The 20194-nt window shown below is 43.3% G+C and overlaps 1 pseudogene; it reads left to right on the forward strand.

Annotated features, from left to right (window-relative positions):
• The first annotated feature begins 13099 nt into the window (after positions 1–13099).
• LOC106571970 (neurexophilin-4 pseudogene) lies at positions 13100–14900 on the forward strand (annotated as a pseudogene).
• Positions 14901–20194: the final 5294 nt, after the last annotated feature.

Below are 20194 nucleotides of genomic sequence, written 5' to 3' on the forward strand. Positions count from 1 at the left end.
TCTGTTCTTCCTTTGAAGGCAACATAGTCTTTTGAATCAGGCTCTCCTTTGAGGAGGTCGTTAAGGGATTGTGCAATTTCGGCAAAAGAGTCCACCCAGCATCTTTTGTAATTACACAAGCCCATGAAGGAGTGAAGTTCTGTAATAGTAGTGGGCTCTATGGCAGCTTGTATGGCAGCCATACGACTTTGTGTCATCTCTCTTTTTCCCCTGTGAGACCAGTTGACCAAGGTAGATAACCTGTGATTGCATGAGTTGGGCCTTCTTAGGGCTAGCTTTATGGCCTTTGGCATGCAGGTGGTCTAACAGTGATTTTAGATCCTTATCATGTGTTTCCTCATCTTCTGAGGCCAACAATATATCATCAACATATTGTATGACAACAGATGACATCTGAGGGAGAGCTTGGAGATGTCTCCGCAATGCCCGATGGTAAATCGAAGGACTATTATGAAGGCCCATAGGAGTCCTAGTCCACTGATACTGTTGACCATCCTCAGAAAAAGCAAGCCATGGACGGACCTCTGGATGTAAGGATACTGACCAGAACCCATTAGCCATATCAATGACTGAGAGCACAGAATGAGCAGGAGCTTGGAGATGGCTTCATTTGCATTCCTGTAATCCACAGTCACTCGCCAGTCACCACTTGATTTTTTCACTGTCCATACTGGGTTATCAGAGGCAGAATGTGTATTTTCAACTATACCCATGTACCATAGATCTTTAATCACTACTTTAGTAGCGGCCATAGCTTCCTTGCCAGTGGGATATTGTTTTGTGCAAGGTGGGGCAACACCTGTCAAGCACACTGGTTCCATATGCAAAGTTCCACACACATTTTTCTTCGTAGTCCAAATAGGATGGTTCTGAACTCTAGATTCCGGCATCAATCTTCATTAGACCAATAGAAATTGAAAATGATTTGGTTTGTTTCATATCTGTCTCCCCCCACTCCTGTTGCTCTCATCTTCTTGCCCGTGTACTGAGGACATATGTGTTTTGCATAAGATATGGGAAATACAGTGACTTCAGCACCCGTATCTACAAAAACATCTACTGCAACGTTGTTAAACATCATGTTCACATATATTCCATTCAATTTCATATGTACACCAGCTGAGATGGGACGTAAGAGGGAGTCTGTTAGTTTACCTTCACAGCATCCAGCAGACTCTGCTGCTGAGACAGAGAGAGCTTCTTACATGTCTGCATCAACATTGTGTCATTGGGGCTGTTGTCTTGAATCCATTTTCCCTCAGACGGACCCTGCTTCTCCTGGCCACTTCTCATAAAAACACATTTTCTTTTCAGACATTCTCCAGGTTGAACACCAGGTTTCTCTTCTGCTGAACGAATAATGTTGTTGGTTTCACTCGGAAACTGCACAACTCTGATAACAGCCGGTTTATTATGTTGATTGATGTCTCTGTCCAGTCGTGACAACATGTCAATGACGTCACCATAGTTTTGTCTCTCCCAGTCATTAGTTGTGGAAACAAAAGTTTTTCGCAAATCATCATGTATGGATTGCATCAGCTGATGGGTGATTGCCCCATTTTTGGAGGAATTGAGTGTATCTTCATCTTCCATGTCAGGTAACCCACTGTGTCTAACCACCTCTGCTCTAAACACACACACACGCACACACGCACGCACGCACGCACGCACGCCCCCCCCCCCCCCCCACACACACACACACACACACACACACACACACACACACACACACACACACACACACACACACTCTATAATATTGAACTCTGATGTGGTCAAATAAAGAAACCATTACAAAACAACTTATCACGGCAAAATTTGAAATAGGACACATGGTGAAACAACTTTGATGGGCTTCAACTCCGGCGCCACAGTCTTCGCCCTTTCAAACTTCTGTCAGACGAGACAAGGTACTGACCTTTAAGCAAAAAGTGACAAATTGAAACATTGTGTGCCCTCTGATATGACATTAATTGAAATCATAATAATTTCAGATATAATAGAATGTGATTGATAAACAAAAGGTTATTTCACTTGACCAGCTGTCCACCTCCTTGACAATTCCCCCGTCAGAAGGTTGATTTTGGCATTCATGTTCTTCACTCCGAAATGGCCAGCATGCATCTCGGTCAGCACGGCCTCCTCCTCCTTAGTAAAAATCACCCTCCTGTGTGGCTGGCCATCCTTCCCCCATAGGTACATATGATTGCCTAACAAGTTGGAAGAGAAGAGTTGTTGAAATACTCAAGTCTAAATATATTTGCACTGCCGTCTTTCTCTCTGCTTCTCTCTCTCCATCTCTCTTTCTCTGTCTTCCACTCTCTTCTCACCTCTCTCTCCCTCTCTCACTTTCATCCTTTCTTTCTCACTCCCCCCTCTGTCTGTCAAGCAAAGACACCTAGTTTACACCTATGCATTTGATCGATCAGGTTTAACTTATAGCTAGACACCTCAATATGACAGACATAATTATATCAGTGGAGGCTGCTGAGGGGAGGACGCCTCATAATAATGACTGGAATGGAGTAAATTGAATGGTATAAACCACACGGAAACCACGTTAGCCTCTGTACGCTAATGTAGATATTCCATAAAAAAATCTGCCGTTTCCAGCTACAATAGTTTGATACCATTCCATTTACTCCATTCCAGAAATTATTATGAGCCATCCTCCCCTCAGCAGCCTCCACTGAACTATATGTATAGCTAGCAACTCGCTAAATGGAAAATGGTTGTACACAGCTAAATCCGTCTAGTTATCTAATTGAAGTTAACTGCTTAACGTTACCCTGAATTGTGAATTTCTCTGAATATTGCGCCTCTTGTCGAGATCAGTGGTGTCTTCATAGTACTTTGCCTGGTTGGAAAGATAAAATAAAATCTCCTCGAGGGATGCCATTGAAGTGCAAGCTACATAGAAACAGAAAGCTGCAATAACAGTTACAGTAGCTTGCTTGCTAGCTAACTTAGGCAGGCTGAGGTATATAAGTACAGTAGCTAGCGACGTCAATCTATAAAAACAGCTTAAATTACATATCCCTATTTAACAATATGTACTTAAGACAAATACACGGTAAAGAAAGTGTTCTCTTTCCAGTCTTTTCGGTCCTCTGAAGCAGCAAGTAAGCAGCAGGTTGTCACCATCAAAAACACCATCCTTGGAGAGCAATTTTGAGGTAATAATTTTGCACGGACTGCCCGCATCCTCCTACGAGGTGAAATAGAGCCAAGCAACCAGCATAGCTTCGGACGCTTGGTTCATTACGTAATCCGGTCAGAATGTTGCAAGTTCTAGCAACAGCCGTAGCAAAAGAAGCTAGAACTCATCGAATCCCATTGTGACGTAGAGAGGGACGCTATTTGCCCGGGGGACACTATTTGGCATGACAGGCCCCCCCCCCCCCCCCCCCCCGTGCACGTTTTGTTTTTTACACTAGCAGTACACAGCTGATTCAAATAACCAACTAATTATCAGGCTTAGAATATTTGAATCAGCTGTGTAGTGCTGAGGCAAAAAACTAAACGTGCACCGGGGGGCCCAGGATCGAGTTTGGGAAACATTATTGTTGTAGCCCCGGACAAGCACACCTTGTACTCGAGGACTGGAGTTGGGAAACACTTCCCTAGAGAAGAGGAAGGGAGAAGAGGTAGACGAGAGAGAGGATGATGAAAAGGAGGTAGGAGGAGAAGGAGGATGTGGAGAGAAGAATGGCTAACAGGCAGGACCAGGCTGAAGCTAGTGGTCGCTGTTAAGGTTTCCCCAAGTGGTCACACCCAGAGGAGAGTTCAGTAGAGCAGAGGCGAGTAGGGTAGAACAGAGCAGAGTCATTTAGAGTACAGCAGAGTAGAGTAGAGCAGAAAAGGTAGAGCAGAGGAGTGTAAGTGTATTTGTGCAGAAATGTCTGCCTTGGATGAAGAAGCAGCACTATCTCCTTGACTTCTTCTCACCTTCAATAAAAGACAAGAAGGTCAAGAGCCATGCGTCCTCCGAAACACGGCCCTGCCAAGCCGCATTGCTTCTTGACACACTGCTCGCTTAACCTTGACACACTGCTCGCTTAACCCGTAAGCCAGCCACACCAATGTGTCAGAGGAAACACCGTACAACTGGTGACCGTGTCAGCGTGTACATGCCCGGCCCGCCTCTGGACTCGCTAAAGCGCGATGGGTCAACGACATCCCGGCCGGCCGAACCCTCCCCTAGATGACACTGGGCCAGTTATGCGCCACCTCATGGGTCTCCCGGTTGCGGCTGGCTACGACACAGCCCGGGATCAAACCCGGGTCTGTAGTGACGCCTCAAGCACTGTGATGCAGTGCCTTAGACTGGTGCGCCACTCGGGAGGCCCACGTTTGTTATTTATTTTCATGAAAACATTTTTACTTCTTCTGCAATCCACAAACAAGCTGCATTCCTTGCAGCTTGGTTACAGTAGCAGTCAGGCTCTCCACCATCTTGTCTTGTGAAACTCTTTGCCCCAGATAGAACAATGAGACAGATATTTCACTGGATGTATAAATGTGAAGCATCCACCTGGCGTTTCCACTCACTACCAAATATAGCGGCCGGCAGTGGGAGAAGATGGAACGATGGATTTTGGCCGACATTCATCGATGAAACATTTGTCCTCAATAAAGTTTTCTGTTCCCAAAACTAGAATTTGTTACAAACAGAGTGGACTAAGTTTATTAGACTTTACCCTTTGCTAAAGTTTACAAAAATGGCTTTGTTTAGGAGTGCAAGGGCAAATTGAGTTATTGCACGTGCACATTCCACAGAGTAGGTGTTCTCTAATGGAAATATGAAAATACCTACTAGAATGCAGCAATAGGATCTTGCTAGCTCGTGCTTGTTCTGCCCACTATGACTCATTTTCCCCCCATTGGAAACGACAGAATGTGGTCTATCTTGGGTTTGTGATACACATCTTTGCCTATGCTTTCCGTCCAGTTAGCGGAACGAGATTGTGTGAAGATGACATATGGCGTCATGAAATACATCACGATGTGTACGGGAAACCGTCCAGTAGCGGAACGAGATTGCATAAAGATGACGTACGGTGTAATGAAATAGGTCACGACGTGTACGAGGCATGAGATTCATTTCAAGTGTAACGTTAATACCGGTGGTATGGAGAAACAGCTCTGAGGTTTAATGATGCTCCTACAGAGGTTCTAACGATTCATTTAGCCTTAAACTGCTGTTGGGAAACCGGGCCCTGATCTGGTAAAAGTAGGACATATAAAAACACATTGTAAATCTTGCAAAAACAAATGTTGCAAATAAATTGGTCTATTTACTGGCCTGCTACACCAGATGAAAAGTTACGGTTAACAGGTAAAAAAATGTTTTCTATTTCCACACACCATCACACACATACGGCTATAGTCAGCAGCAACCAAAATGGCTACAGAAACTACATCCACACATACCGGCACTATATGCCTACTGTCTTTATATTCCACTGGGAGAGTGTTCTCCTCATTGTGTCAGCCTCCCTGTGGATGAGTTCTAACGAGCCAGGAGGTTTGGTGACAGATAGACAGTAGCAGAGCAACTCTTCATTCTGTCAGATTTCCTCTTGAATTTATCACCAGTGTGATGAGAGGGTCTTTATGATTTCAATGGTCTCACATTCTGCCTACAGCTACATAGCCTACATGGAGTATCATTAGCCTCAAAATGTGTATTCTTTGACCATGGTCTATTTTTACCATGGTCAAATTCAAAAGAAAGTCCGCTACAATGCAAATTGTGCAGGGTAGGGGGTTAGTGAAATTATGTACATATGCACATTTGCTCTAATTTGCTCTCATTGTACAAATGATGAGAGGCAAACAGACGTGTGAATGTATGACACAGAGAGAAAGAGAGAGAAAGAGAGAGAGAGAGTGAGAGAGAGAGTGAGAGAGAGAGAGAGTGAGTGTGTGCGAGGGAGAGCTAGAGAGCACAAATTAAATCCCAGGGGCTGTCTAATATCATCAGTAAGGTGAATCTCTCAAACACTTTTATCTTCCCCCCAGTTTGTCCTGTTTTCACAGAGCCATGGACCTCACGGCAGAGTGTCATTGAAGCCACTAACAACATTTTCTATGACTTTTTAATCAGTCTGAAGTTTTCTTCCAAGTGAATTGCTCTCAGACTTTGATTGCCACGGTGTCCAGATTTGTTTGACATTCAGGGACGAGATGAGGATACTATTCATCAGCTTTGCCATCTTCTGTCTGTGGCTTCTACCAACGGTAAGCTACAGTATTTGACATTATTTTCACATGAGGGTTGGCAATAATTTTCAGATAAACTCTCTGTATAGCGTTTAGTAGCCGTTTAAGTAAACGTTGCTTTTGTAAAATTTCAAAAGTGGTTCGTCTTGGTGCCTGTTCATGCCTTCTTCATTTTGTGTATTCACATGCAGAGAAAAATCTGTGATTGTGGTGCGGATTTGAGAGGGAGAGTGAAAGCATAACTATAAATAAAATATTAAATTCCCATTATATAACAAATCCATCCCTGGGGCAAGAAAACAACAGGATCATATTGATTATCTGAATAATTATTCTGCTGAACATAGAGGGAGTATTTCAGTCCTCACACTACCACAAAGCCATAGGCTACAGATGGAAATCAATGATAAGACATTCTCTGTCTCTATGGTAGAGGTTGATAGTTATGAAGTTGTATGCTATGCAGAGATGTGTTGATAACATAGAATAATGGCTTTGGGTACACTGTAAAGGGGTTATCATGAATTGTAAAGTAGCTTACTGTCAGCTCGTGGCAAGAAAATTCTGTATTTCATATTACAGTACACTTCCTGTAATATAAATATTGTACCAAAGCATGTACTGTGTAATGACACACAGTACACAACTGTAAAATGGACTATTATACTGTCAATTGTAGTTTGTATTTCACAGAATTGTATTTTACAAGGGATTGGTGCAAGCCGATTAGCTGCTTGGTAAAGTGTTTAGTTTACAAATATTACAGAATATTACAGAATATTTGGTGTTTTATATCACTTGAACGTCTAAAGGCCTTAACAAAGACTTCCAAACGGGCAGCGTCTACAGGGCATAACAGACCAACCTTTTTTTTAGTCATACAGTTTAAACAGTTCAAGTTCAAATTCAATCTATCATTAATTTCAAATGCCAAATAATAAACAATTCCGACAATAAGCAATCAATTCAAATTAGGAAAACCAAATGGTCATCCAATCAAACGAAAACAGAAAAACTAAAGCAATCAATCAATCAAAAAGGAATCAGAAAAAATCTGTCAGTCAGTCCACAATGTGTCTGTGTCTTTGTGTTGGGGGGGGGGGGGGGGGGTCTTGTCTGGGCTGGCAGTTGCTGAAAGCAGGTGGCAGTTGTGCTAGGTCGGTGCGGTGTACAGGGTTGTTGCTGGATGTGGCTGGGACCGGGAAAACCTGGGTTGGTACTGGTGTTGGGGCCAGGACTGGAAGTCATGCTGGGACCGGGACTGGAGGATTGGTGCTGGGGACTGGGAAAAACAGGTTTAAAAGATGCTGCCACTCAAATCTGTCCCCGACTGTATACATGTTAAATTGACGGGGAATATAACTAGTGATGGGTTGTTTGCGAATCAGTCGGCTCTTGTAGGTAAACGTTGGGAGCCGGCTCGCATCAGAAGAGCTGAATCTATTTATAAAAATATGAATAATCAAAAGATTTAAATGAATAGAATTAATTAATTCAAAGAATGAACAAATAAATAAAATATCGGCCTAAATGCTCAAGTGCACACACATTTGTTCAGACTGTCTGCTCAGACTAACAGCCTCACCTGTTGTTCCTGTCAATCAGACACACAGTGTCAACCAATGAACCAAAGATGCGTGAGGGAGGGTCGAGCCAACTCACTCACAGTCACACACAGCAGCCGAGGAGAGAGAGGAAGGACAGCTGTGAATACAACAGCTGGATAATGAGTCAGAAGCACTGTAGCATTTGGATGCATTTTAATAATGTAGACAATGTTAGACCACAGTGTAGAATTTGCCAAAACAAAATCTCATATAAAGCCAGTTCTACGCACAACTTTACACTGGCATATACGAATTGTGCACCCAACTGTGAAGCTAGCTGTAGCAGAGCTTAGAGAAACTATCAGGCCTGCTAGTGATAGTGGTGGAGCCAGCACCTCCACACGTGGAGATGTATCCACTCAGTCAAGTAGGCCTACTCCACGACCCACAGCAACGCAGTCTTCTATGGACCAGTTTATGCCAAAGTCTATGTCTGTAGCAAAACAAGGCCAAATTGATATTGCATTGGCTAAAATGATTGCCACCGATTTCCAGCCATTTTTGCTCATGGATGACATATAATTTCTAAAACCTAGCAATAGTCTAAATCCAATGTACACAATTCCAAGCGGGAAAACCCTTTCAAAATCACGTATTCCACAACTGTACGAGAGCACACAGGCTACAGTGCGGGAAAGAGACCAAAAAGCTACTGCAGTTTGCCTTACCACTGACTGCTGGACATCAAGGGTAATCACTTCTTACATGTCGGTTACATGTCACTTCATTGAAGATTTTTCGATGTCTAGCTGTCTTCTGGACTGCTTTGAGTTCAGCGACAGACACACCTCAGAGAACTTGGCAGAAGAACTGTTGAGAGTGGCCAGAGAATGGCAAGCAGATGGAAAAGTGGTCTGTTGTGTTAGCGACAATGTAGCTAACATAACCAAAGCCATGAAAATTAATAAATGGACCCATCATCCATGTCTTGCCCACACAATCAATCTGATTGTAAGAGATGCTTTGAAGGTGATGAAGCCCACCGTGCACAAAGTGAAAGTAGCCATGGAATACATCCACAGGAGAACAGTAGGTGCTGAAAAACTAAAGTCTACACATTGCCAGATGGGGATACCTGAGCTAAGGCCTAAACAAGACTGCACTACAAGGTGGAATTCAACATTTTATATGTTGAAGCGGTTTATTGAGTCAAAGGATGCCATCATCTCTACCCTGGCCATTGCACCTGTTGATGCTCTGACCCAAGAGGAATGGGAGGTGGTGGTGGAGGTGTGCAGAGTCATGGAACCCTTTGAGCAGGTCACTGTGGAGATCAGTGGAGAGAGGTACAGTAAGCAGTTATTACTACATCATTATTTAATCCAGTATTATATATGTAGATGAACAGCAGATGAGAATGTAGTATCAGTAGACAAAACATTAACCTGAACTAATACTGTTCTCTCTTTTCAGCTATGTGACAGCCTCAAAAATGATACTCCTGTGTAAGGGTCTGCAGCGAATCCAGAGAGCCACCAGAGAGAAGCAAATGTAACCACAGGACATGTGACAGAGTTACGTTTAAGTTCCCTGCTCAGAACATTTAAATTTTAGTCATTTAGCAGATGCTCTTATCCAGAGCGACTTACAGTAGTGAATGCATACATTTCAATTCATTTCATACATTTCGTACTGGTCCCCCGTGGGAATCGAACCCACAACCCTGGTGTTGCAAACACCATGCTCTATCAACTGAGCCACAGGGAGTTGATGGACACCCTATGTTCATCAATGGACAGAAAGTTCCACAGAATGGAATATAATCACGTGCTATCAGAAACCGCTGCACTTGACCCCAGGTTTAAGAAGTTAGCCTTCAGTGATGCCAGAGCGATTGATGAGGCTCTTCAAAGAATAACCTCAGCAGCAGGGAGGGACAGTCCCAGCAGTCAGCTGGCTCAGGCACCAGGGCAACAGGAAGAAGAGGGATCAGATGGAGCAGAAGCACCAGCAGTAGTGCCACAAACATCTGCTGTTTGGATGCTGTTTTACGAGAGAGCAACTGGGGATGCAGCACGAAGGAATCCTTCAGCAGATGCCATAATGGAGGTCCGATCCTATTTGGAGGAGCCCTTCCTCCAAAAATCTGCAGATCCTCTGAGCTGGTGGAAGAACATGACCTCTTACTAAAGTCATGACAGGGAGACTGCATAGTGGCCACATCCGTTCCCTCTGAGAGGGTCTTCTCGAAAACGGGACAAATAATTACTGAGAGAAGAAACCGCATCAGCCCCTCGAAAGTGAGGCAGCTTGCATTTCTGAATGCAAATCTCTCATAAAACCAAAATATGGTCAGCATTGCTGTGTGCTGCTGGTTATAACATGGCAATAAGGGAGAGAGAGAAAAAAGGGACCAGTTTAAAGTTTTAAGTGGGATGCTGCAGTTTTGCACATTGTTATTTATTTTTCTTTGATATGGTGCAATATTCTATTATGCTGTTCAGATTGTATTCATTTTGAATGGTTAGATTTATATGCACTTGGATTATATACATTAAAAAGTTATACTTTAAATGCAAATGTTTAATAGCATTATTTTTCATAACAAACCAATGCATTTTTAAATACATTGTGGTTAAGGTAAAGCATGATTTCATTTAATAATGTAATTAGAATTGTTTTAACACCAATCATAGTAAAACTATCGTAAACTGTTTGAGTTGAAAAAAATACAAAACATGTTTTTTTTAAAAGAGCCATTTGGGAGCCTGAGCTGAGCCAAACAAACAAGCTCACTGAATAGAGCCAGGAATGCCCATCACTTAATATAACCAGATAGGAGTTAAATTGGTACAGCACTCTCACTCATGGGTGCAACAAAGGTAGCCTATTACAAGGCACGCCTCAAAATATGTTATTGAGCCAAAAACAACAACAACCATGCACCCACTAGTGGTCAAAAGGTTTTTGGCGCTCCAAAAATATGGTAAGGTACTGTAAACTGTGGGGTGGAATTACAGCACCATTCGAAAAACAGCAATCTTTCCCTTCCGACAACATTTTCCCACAATGCACCATAATGTTCAGTATACTGCAGTAAAACGTTTGAGTATTTTACTGCTGAAAATACAAGAAAATTACAGTATAATTGACAGTTTTCCATTACAGTGTAGAACTTCCTCAAAGTTAATTTGTCTTTATCTAAGTTATGATCTTATATTCAACATACCCCAGAAGACTCTGGTTCCCTCAAACTATCTCATGGTGATAAATAATTCCAAATGCTATGTGTGTCTATGCAGTTGTAAGTTCTGAAGTTGTTCACTTATGTAACAGCATGAATGAATCCTCCTGATGATTGCAATAAAGACACTGTTACCCACATTTAGCAATGATTTGTTATCAATGCACTGGATGAATAAGGTATTCATTTCAAATAATCCTATCAAAAGTTGAAGAACACATACTCTTATTGAATTGGGATCATTAGACAGACGGAATTTACGGATTCTACAGTCTCCATATTAATGCTATATTAAATCACTTTTTTTTATTCATGCACCAATAATAACTATAAATGTTATCATTTAATTGGCCTCGTCGGTCGCAAATTAACTCCATGTGCCTTTACAGTATACATCATCCTGAGGGTTGACAGCTGTGCCAGGTTAAACTGATCATTTTCTCAGCAAACACAATCTGGAGAAACATACAGTGCATTCATTGTTCACGGTAGAGTTGGTCTAACTCAGTTATGGCGCAACTCAGGTTGAGTGTTTTCTTCTGGCGGCTCAGCAAGAACCACAGTGAGCCTTAACAACAACATTTTGATGATCTATCCATTTACCAAAAGCAGCCTCTATTTTCTTTCCCCCAGCACCATTCTCATACATGACGATCATGTGAGTACACTAATGATTATTGCCCATGGAGTGGTGTGTAACACATGCACCATCTTTCACTGCCATCCCCATTACCATGAGCTGATGTTCCCCATGTAAGATTGTATTCTAACCCAGCCACGGCCAGACATACAGACAACCGGACACAGAGCCACGGACATGACTGTCAGTGTGTGGTGCTCAATTAGAGCTGGAGCATGGCTGACTTACCACCCTGCTAGTGGAGGAGATGAATGCAGTGGCTCAGAGTTCATTAGCCTGATGAGGGTTCTGTAATGGATCATTGGTTTGACAGTGGATTACAGACAGGAGAGTAGTTATGAGAAGGCATGCAGAGAAAAGAAATGTAGTTAAAGCTATACTATACGTTGATGAAGTGTAGGCTAATATACAGTGAGATGTGCTGGGTATATAGTAAGGATATATCATATTAGCCATCAATGGATGGGATTGGGATCATGCTATGCAGTATAATATTGGTCCTGTGGGCTTGGCATATAGTACACTGTAGCAGACGTTACAACCCACCGTTGTGTACTTAATCTCAGAAATATTGGATTGATAGAAAATCCTTATAACTGATGTGTTTATTAGTATTTATGGATTTTTATGGAACACGTCAATAAGTGTCATTATAAATGAGCTCAGTAAGTGTCATTATAAATGATTCATCCAAAGATAATTGAGGAACACTATTCCCTTTCTATTTAAGCCTGAAAATAATTGAGGTGGAATGTTGCCAGTTCCAATTTAAAGAAAAGAGACATATTATGCCACGGCCATGAGTTTATCTGTTTCCTAATCTTGATCACTGATCACGAAATCGCCAAGAACTCCTTCAATGTTTCGTTTTTCTAAATCACAAGTGTGTGTGTGTGCGTGCGTGCGTACGTGCGTGCGTACATGTGTGTTGCTCTTGGCTGCTGTAATATTTCTGTAGCTGACAACTATCAAACAGATAACAGATGGCTGCAGCAGAGGACATGGAGCCAAGCTGACTTCACACTCAGCTGTGTCTGACAGTCACCATTTACATGAGCACTTAGTGCAGCAGAGTCTATACTCTCCAACTATATGTTACAATCAACCTACCAATTACACACTCCTGGGCCACAACGGCTCGGGGCAAGAACAAAGAGACTGTATCCAATGTCTTTTGGAGTGGATAATGGATCGATGAGATTAACTATCTTTTTATACATTTTCATGAGCTCGTGGCATCATCCCATCATTTTAATAATGTCTTTGTCAATTCCTCATTAACACTCATGTACTCTTAATTGTATTTTTAGGATCATGTGGGAACTGATCAATATATTTCTACCTTTACTTTATCAAGGTTACATCCATATCAAGCCCCCAGGCATGTGAAGATTGACAGCAATTCATTAGAGACAAAGAGAGAGACGGACTGAAAAAATACAAAAAACTTATCCTTCATTCATCTATCCGTAGGTGCAGGAGGAGGATGCTGGGAAGACCTTGGACTATCTGAACCTCAACCCAAATGTTGACCACACCTCACAGCCCCTTACCTATGAAATAGGAAGGAGGGGGGAAGAAGGAAACCTTGGAGCTGCAATGAAAGTCAAACACCTTTCAAAAGATGTATCCACCAAGCCTAAGGCCTCCAGCTATAGCTCTGTGGGCCCATATGGCTGGTCACAGAACCTCTCCCTCCCCTTGGATCAGTCACCGTTTCGCTCCAAATCCAAGCCCCCCATAAAAACACCTATCAAGGTCAAGAAGACCTTTGGCTGGGGCAATTTCTACCTCAACATCAAAACCATCAAGTTCAGCCTGCTGGTGACAGGTAAGATAGTGGACCACATCAACGGCACCTTCAGTGTGTACTTCCGCCACAACTCGTCCCGCCTGGGGAATATCTCAGTGAGCATCGTTCCTCCCTCCAAAGCCGTGGAATGGGAGGATGTGGGACGCCCGAAACACCAGTTCCAGAGTCAGCCGCAGTCCACCCCCAATGAGCACCAGCAGGAGATGAAGGCCCTCAACTGCGTGGTGGAGTACCAGAGGACCAACAGAGCCAAGAAAACAAAGCCATGCCTCTACGATCCCTCCCAGACCTGCTACTCAGAACACACCCAGTCTCACGCCGCTTGGATCTGTGCCAAGCCCTTCAAGGTCATCTGTGTATTCATCTTTTTTCACAGCACCGACTACAAACTGGCACAGAAGGTCTGTCCAGACTACAACTTCCAGGCTGATCTCCAGCACTTTGGAAGACGAGGATAGTGGATGAACTAGGCGGGTTATTAAAGCATGTTTTTCTTCATCTCCTTTATCACTGGAGAAAGGGGTTTGTTTTGAACAGGTCATGATGAACCTCTTGGGTGGCCCAACACAGACATTCAGATGGAGAGATTTGCTTGGTAGAATGGAAGTCGTCAGCACCTGGATAATATTTTGAAAATACACCACTGAAGGGTAGAAGATTTACAGAAGATCAAGTAGTGGTTGTTATTGGGAACAAGTGTGATATTTAGTCATTTTGCTAACTGTATTTGGGGTCAAATATTGACTTGGTTGGAGTAATGCTCCATGTGCATGCCAAAGCAGCTGGTATTAGCACAACAATAATTCCTGCTTTTTTACTACTGTAATTATGTTTGTGTAAATTGTCTGCTTTTTTTGTCACACATTGCCCATCTGTGATGGCCCTTACATTAACCTTTTCACTACTCATTTGGGGACATATTGCAAGCAAGACAACGCATCTACACAAAGAAAATGTCAACCTAACAAACTGCTTAATGTCTGTGAGTTGAGTGGACTTCAAAAGGAAAATAATTTGAGCTAATTTTGATGGTTGTTTTAGCTGAATTTCAACAAGCTTGTTGAGTAAATTACAAATGTATGTTTGCTCAAAACCACTTAAAATCACGCTCATCGTTATCACATTTCCCAGGGTGCTCTATTGCAGGTTGATTTTCAGAATTGTTTGCTTCAATACCTGTGTTGTTTGTACATTGACTGGTTGATTAATCGTACGCTACACAAACATAAATAACATACTTTTTCCCAATCTAATCCAACCTGTTAGTAGTTGGGTTTATTACACCCTTTACTGAGATGTTAATCTCATTTAACCCAGAACCAGGGCGTAGCCACCCATTGGAGAGCCAGGCCCACCCAATCAGATTGAGTAACAACCAAAAATATGTATATATATATATATATATATATATACACTGAACAAAAATTTGAACACATGTAAAGTGTTGGTCCCATGTTTCATGAGCTGAAATAAAATATCCCAGAAATGTTCCATATGAACAAAAACATTATTTCTCTCAAATTTGTGCACACATTTGTTTTCATCCCTGTTATTAAGCATTTTTCTTTTGCCAAGATAATCCATCCCCCTGACATGTGTGGCATATTAAGAAGCTGATTAAACAGCATGATCATTACACAGGTGAACCTTGTGCTGGGGACAATAAAAGGCCACACTAAAATGTGCAGTTTTGTCACACAACACAATGCCACAGATGTCTCAAGTATTGAGTTAGTGTGCAAGTGGCATGCTGACTGCAGGCATGTTCATCCGTGTCAGGTAATTAAATGTTAATTTCTCTACCATAAGCCATCTCCAACATCGTTTTAGGGAATTTGGCAGCACATCCAACCGGCCTCACAACTGTAGACCACGTGTAATCACGCCAGCCCAGGACATCCACATCCGGTTTCTTCACCTGCGGCATCGTCTGTGACCAGCCACCCGGACAGCTGATGATACTGCATTTGCAAAACCGAAGAATATCTGCATTAACTGTCAGAAACCATCTCAGGAAAGCTCATCTGTGTGCTCGTCATCGTCACCAGGGTCTTCACCTGACTGCAGTCTGGCGTTGTAAGAAACTCAGTGGGCAAATGCTCACCTTCGATGGCAACTGGCACGCTGGAGAAGTATGCTCTTCACGTATGAATCACGTTTTAACTTTACCTGGCAGATGGCAGACCCTGGTATGGTGTCGTGTAGGGTGAGCAGTTTTCTGATGTCAACGTTGTGAACAGAATACCCCATTGTGGCAGTGGATTTATGTTATGGGCAGGTATAAGCTACGGACAACAAACACAATTGCAATTTCACAGAGATACCGTGACGAGATCCTGAGAACCACTGTCGTGCCATTCATTCGCCACCATCACCTCATGTTTCAGCATAATAATGCACATGTCGCAAGGATCTGTACACAATTCCTGGAGACTGAAAATGTCCCAGTTCTTCCATGGCCTGCATACTCACCAGAAAGGTCACCCATTGAGCATGTTTGAGATGCTCTGGATCGACATGTACGACAGCGTGTTCCAATTCCCACCAATATCCAGAAACTTCGCACAGCCATTGAAGAGGAGTGGGACAACATTCCACAGGCCACAATCAACAAATTGATCAACTCTATGAGAACAAGATATGTCGCACTGCATGAGGCAAATGATGGTCATACCAGACACTGACTAGTTTTCTTATCCACACCCCAACTTTTTTTTTAAGGTATCTCTACCAACAGATGCATATCTATTCCCCAGTCATGTGAAATCCATAGATTAGGGCCTAATGAATTTATTTGAATTGACAGATTTCCTTATGTGAACTGTAACTCAGTAAAATCTCTCTCTATATACACAGCTCAAAAAAATTAAGGGAACACTAAAATAACACATCCTAGATCTGAATGAATGAAATAATCTTATTAAATACTTTTTTCTTTACATAGTTGAATGTGCTGACAACAAAATCACACAAAAATAATCAATGGAAATCCAATTTATCAACCCATGGAGGTCTGGATTTGGAGTCACACTCAAAATTAAAGTGGAAAACCACACTACAGGCTGATCCAACTTTGATGTAATGTCCTTAAAACAAGTCAAAATGAGGCTCAGTAGTGTGTGTGGCCTCCACGTGCCTGTATGACCTCCCTACAACGCATGCTCCTGATGAGGTGGCGGATGGTCTCCTGAGGGATCTCCTCCCAGACCTGGACTAAAGCATCCGCCAACTCCTGGACAGTCTGTGGTGCAACGTGGCGTTGGTGGATGGAACGAGACATGATGTCCCAGATGTGCTCAATTGGATTCAGGTCTGGGGAACGGGCGGGCCAGTCCATAGCATCAATGCCTTCCTCTTGCAGGAACTGTTGACACACTCCAGCCACATGAGGTCTAGCATTGTCTTGCATTAGGAGGAACCCAGGGCCAACCACACCAGCATATGGTCTCACAAGTTGTCTGAGGATCTCATCTCGGTACCTAATGACAGTCAGGCTACCTCTGGCGAGCACATGGAGGGCTGTGCGGCCCCCCAAAGAAATGCCACCCCACACCATGACTGACCCACCGCCAAACCGGTCATGCTGGAGGATGTTGCAGGCAGCAGAACGTTCTCCACGGTGTCTCCAGACTCTGTCACGTCTGTCACGTACTCAGTGTGAACCTGCTTTCATCTGTGAAGAGCACAGGGCGCCAGTGGCAAGTTTTGCCAATCTTGGTGTTCTCTGGCAAATGCCAAACGTCCTGCACGGTGTTGGGCTGTAAGCACAACCCCCACCTGTGGACGTTGGGCCCTCATACCACCCTCATGGAGTCTGTTTCTGACTGTTTGAGCAGACACATGCACATTTGTGGCCTGCTGGAGGTCATTTTGCAGGGCTCTGGCAGTGCTCCTCCTGCTCCTCCTTGCACAAAGGCAGAGGTAGCGGTCCTGCTGCTGGGTTGTTGCCCTCCTACGGCCTCCTTCACGTCTCCTGATGTACTGGCCTGTCTCCTGGTAGCGCCTCCATGCTCTGGACACTACGCTGACAGACACAGCAAACCTTCTTGCCACAGCTCGCATTGATGTGCCATCCTGGATGAGCTGCACTACCTGAGCCACTTGCGTGGGTTGTAGACTCCGTCTCATGCTACCACTAGAGTGAAAGCACCGCCAGCATTCAAAAGTGACCAAAACATCAGCCAGGAAGCATAGGAACTGAGAAGTGGTCTGTGGTCACCACCTGCAGAACCACTCCTTTATTGGGGGTGTCTTGCTAATTGCCTATAATTTCCACCTGTTGTCTATTCCATTTGCACAACAGCATGTGAAATTTATTGTCAGTCAGTGTTGCTTCCTAAGTGGACAGTTAGATTTCACAGAAGTGTGATTGACTTGGAGTTACATTGTGTTGTTTAAGTGTTCCCTTGATTTTTTTGAGCAGTGTATATATACAGTGATGATTAAACAGCATGATCATTACACAGGTGAACCTTGTCCTGGGGAAAATAAAAGGCCACACTAAAATGTGCAGTTTTGTCACACAACACAATGCCACAGATGTCTCAAGTTTTGAGTTAGTGTGCAAGTGGCATGCTGACTGCAGGCATGTCCACCAGAGCTGTTGCCAGGTAATTAAATGTTCATTTCTCTACCTATGCATTTTTGTAAATAACTGCTGGTGCACGATATCTAAGGAAGTCTCGAGCTATTGCTCACCTGAGGTAGAGTATCTCATGATAAGCTGTCGACCACACTATCTACCTAGAGAGTTTTCATATGTATTTTTTGTAGCTGTTTACATATCACCACAGAGTGAGGTTGGCACTAAGACAGCATTGAATGAGCTGTATTCCACCATAAGCAAACAAGAAAATGCTCACTCAGAGGCGGCGCTCCTAGTAGCCGGGGACTTTAATGCTGTCACAACTTCCGCCGAAGTCGGTCCCTCTCCTTGTTCGGGCGGCGTTCGGCGGTCGACGTCACCGGCTTTCTAGCCACCGTCGATCCACTTTTCATTTTCCATTTGTTCTGTGTTTATCTCACACACCTGGCTTCACTCAACTAATTACTTGTTTATTATTTTAACCCTCTGTTCCCCATGTTGTGTTTGTGAGTGATTGTTTATTTGTAATTCGGTCCGTCTTTGTGGGCTCATATGTTACTTTGTATATTTGCATTTTTTGAGTAAAGTACGTTGATTACTCAACTCTGCTGTCCTGCGCCTGACTCTCTACACCAGCTACACACAGGACCCTTACAAATGCAGGGAATCTTAAATCCGTTTTACCACATTTCTATCAGCATGTTAAATGTGCAACCAGAGGGAGAAAAAAAACTCTGGACCATCTTAACTCCACACACAGAGATGCATACAAAGCTCTCCCTCGCCCTTCATTTGGCAATCTGACCATAATTCTATCCTCCTGATTCCTGCTTACAAGCAAAAATGAACGCAGGAAGCACCAGTGACTAGATCAATAAAAAAGTGGCCAGATGAAGCCGATGCTAAGCTACATGACCGTTTTGCAAGCACAGACTGGAATATGTTCCGGGATTCCTCAAATGGCATTGAGGAGTACACCACATCAGTCATTGGCTTCATCAATAAGTGCATTAATGTCGTCATCCCCCCAGTGACCGTACGTACAAACCCCATTGAGAAGCCATGGATTACAGGCAACATTCGCACTGAGCTAAAGGCTAGAGCTGCCGCTATCAAGGAGCGGGACTCTAACCCAGAAGCCTATAAGAAATCTCTCTATTCCCTCCGATGAACCATCAAACAGGCAAAGCATCAATACAGAACTAAGATCGAATCATACTACACTGGCTCTGATGCTCATCAGATGTAGCAGGACTTGCAAACCATTACAGACTACAAAGGGAAGCACAGCCAAGAGCTGCCCAGTGACACGAGCCTACCAGACGAGCTAAACTACTTCTATGCTCGCTTCGAGGCAAATAACACTGAAACATGCATGAGAGCACCAGCTGTTCCAGAAGACTGTGTGATCAACCTCTCCACTTACGATATGAGTAAGACAGGTCAACATTCACAAGGCCGCAGGGCCAGATGGATTACCAGGACATGTACTGCCAGCATGCGCTAACCAACTGGCAAGTGTCTTCACTGATATGTTCAAGTGCTCCCTGTCCGAGTCTGTAACACCAACATGTTTTAAGCAGACCACCATAGTGCCTGTGCCCAAGAACACTAAGGTAACCTGCCTAAATGACTACCGACCCGTAGCACTCACATCTGTAGCCATGAAATGCTTTATCCCAGAAACCCTAGACCCACTCCAATTTGCATACCGCCCCAACAGATCCACAGATGATGCAATCTCCTGTATATAGTCTCACTTTTGTTATTTTACTGCTTCTCTTTAATTAATTGTTACATTGTTACTAACCACCTCTCCTTTTACTGTAACATCCTCCTCCTCTTTCACTCTGTTGTATTCGGCGCATGTGACTAATAACATTTGATTTACAGTATATATACTGCTTCCTCCTCTTTCTCTTCCACCTCTCCTTTTACTGTAACATCCTCCTCCTCTTTCACTCTGTTGTATTCGGCGCATGTGACTAATAACATTTGATTTACAGTATATACAGTGCCTTGCGAAAGTATTCGGCCCCCTTGAACTTTTCGACCATTTGCCACATTTCAGGCTTCAAACATAAAGATATAAAACTGTAATTTTTTGTGAAGAATCAACAACAAGTGGGACACAATCATG

The sequence above is a fragment of the Salmo salar genome, chromosome 15, assembly GCF_965601325.2.
Source record: "Salmo salar chromosome 15, fSalSal1, whole genome shotgun sequence".
Classification (NCBI taxonomy): Eukaryota; Metazoa; Chordata; class Actinopteri; order Salmoniformes; family Salmonidae; genus Salmo; species Salmo salar.